This window comes from Epinephelus moara, chromosome 13 (genome assembly GCF_006386435.1).
Source record: "Epinephelus moara isolate mb chromosome 13, YSFRI_EMoa_1.0, whole genome shotgun sequence".
In the NCBI taxonomy this organism is placed as follows: domain Eukaryota; kingdom Metazoa; phylum Chordata; class Actinopteri; order Perciformes; family Serranidae; genus Epinephelus; species Epinephelus moara.
The window spans coordinates 35813907-35816669 of record NC_065518.1 but is presented as its reverse complement, the minus strand read 5'-3'; positions in this window follow the sequence as shown (position 1 = coordinate 35816669).

The window sequence follows — 2763 nt, the reverse complement described above, 5'->3', positions numbered from 1 at the left end:
AATGACTGTGATAAGAGCTTAAAAGTAAAGGCAGTAAAAATACCCCAAAAAGGCCTAGGGCCCACCAACAACAAAACGATGCACCATGGAATTAGTAGTATACCAGTATCATTGGTATAATTAGCATGTATTTATTCTACCATTGCAGTTCTTTGAAAACATCTAATAAATGGTGAAAAATCATACCAATATTCGTTTTCATTAAATAATGGATTAACATTATATATGGTATTAACATCAGTGAATAATCATCCTTTTTTGAAAGAAAAGCGAGACGGTCACTTCCAGGGAGGCTTAGATTCCATGGGACCTAATGGAGGGGTAGGCAGGAGAGGACGCTCGGTGTATACATGATGATTGGAGGAACTGAACCACTTTGTGATTGACAGTGCTTTTGAAATACACACCGGCACCGTCGCATTTCGAGCTCAGTCCCGTGTGGATATTTGTGAGTGGAGTCTTCTGACAGAGTGCCGTCCGGAGTTCCTCATTTCCATAAACGATATGATTCATTTTCACCGTTTGTAAAGTACAGTTCAGGGGCTGTATTCACACACATTCTGAGAGTATTCTAAGAGACCTCCTAACTTAGACTAAAAAATTTTAGTAAGGAGTCTTAGCTTAGGATGGATTTAGGAAAGTTCTAAGAGCAACTCTGAGCAAGGAAGGGACAGAAACTTTCATCTTACTGAGGGGGTGTGGTTGACCCTATTGCGAGGTGTGATGCTTTCTTTTAACAGATGTGATTGGTTGTCACAGACACGCCCTTTTGTGAGCCTGCAAGGTGTGGACACCCAGTGGAAATGAAATGAACTGCATCACAATATGAGCTTGACAGTGTTGTGATTGTTAATGTGATCACTCTGCTGATGGAAGGTTGAGACAGACCAAAGTCATCACTGCCGCACTGTAGCATTTTTCCAGTTTTTCAAATAGCTTGGTGTTATTTTGTTAGGTGGGAAATGTGTGCATATCATAGGGATTTCTAGCCCATTTTTGGGGGTGCTGAAGCACCCCTAAATTGAATCCCAGCACTTTTTTTTACTGTATGTCCTTTTTTAACAAGCTAAAAAAGTGTCAAAACCATACAGTACTTGGTTGAAACGTAATATTTTAACAACAAAAATACAGCCCCCCGCCTCAAAAATGTTTGATCCACCCCATCCCTCCCACCTTTCCCCAACTCGGGCTCTGAGCGCTCTATCTGCACAGAGCAATGTGCTGCCTTCCAGAGCGGGCGATATGCAGTAGTGGTGTAAGTACCTGGCTTAAACCAGGATATATAGGACATTTCCTAACTTCTACCACTCAATACCAACACATTATTATCATCACCAGTCCTCATTTTTGCTGCATTTAATCATAGGTCACTGTTTATGTTGTTAGGTAGGAGTTAGCTGACGTTTTTTCTAGCTAGGAAACGTTACAGGTGGTCAGTACCACTGTTCTCTGTTTGAATTGGAATGAGAGAAGCTAGCTGTTGTGTCATGTGCATAATATTAAAGCCAAGGTGCTACTGACTAGCTAACTGACTGGATGCCCATTAACATTATAACTCCTATTGTGACAAGAAGGGAAAAGGCAGAGACAAACATTGAAAAGGTCAGTTACTGTTACTATGTTAATGTTACATGTTGTGCATTGCATTTCAAATAAGTCCAAAAAATAAGCCCAAGGTCCATTTTTGGTATTTTTGGTAGTCACTATAGGGGGCTGGTTTACTCCAGAAACATACATACTGTTTATGTGTATGTTGAGGAGCTGCTGTATCAAAATGAGTTATCCTCCCCCAGAAATTAGGGTTACGATATGTTTCTTTTATAAATAACCTTTATCAAATTTGATGGTTTAGTCACAGACTTTCCTAAAAAGTGTTTTTCTTTCACAAATGTGGGAATGAAATTGCATTAAAATGTACAAAACAGTGAAATTTATCTTGCCTGGCCGGGCAGCTCTCTGGGTGCTCAGCACCCCTAAACCTCTGATCCTAGAATCGCCCCTGGTGCATATCCCAAATGAGATGGACCACAAACATTATCCCTGCACAATCTCATCTGTAGCATTTAATTTACTCACTTTCATTTTGTGTTTAGAGACCATTTCTCCGACCTCTTTGTGTTTCCGCCATTTTCCCCTCTGGTTAAGAAACTTTTAAGCCTCTTAAAAGCCCCCCTTCCTGCTCCTAACAGTTTTTTACCTTAGGAGCTCTTTTAAGGTCTGATATGCTTTGTGAATAACTTTTATCTTTACAACGACCTAGTCATAACTTTAAGGGGAAATTCTATGAAAACGTCACAATTCTAAGAAATTCGTCACTAGGAGCAACTCGTAGTGCTAGGAAGCTTTGTGAATACAGCCCCAGGTGTTTAAACCCATCTGAAAATCTTTGTGGTGTGTTTTGCTGTGGTTCTATGACATGAGTGTGGTTGAAAAACGGCTTCAATGAAATGTTCCTTTTATAAGTTACGGCCTCGCTACAATATGGCAAATTTTATGATGTAAACTTAAAGTGAGCTTCCCCTGTTTAAAAGACCAGCAGCCACCACTGATTATATACATACATACATGACCAGCAGCCACCACTGATTATATACATACATACATACATACATACATACATACATACATACATACATATGTATGTGCGCAGCTAGTGCGCATGCGCCACGGTGTATGCAGCCTGTTCCAGTCGCTCCTGCTTACTTTAACTTTGTTTTCAACTTTTTTCCTCTCTTCTTTATCTTACTTGTTCTGTTTTTACTT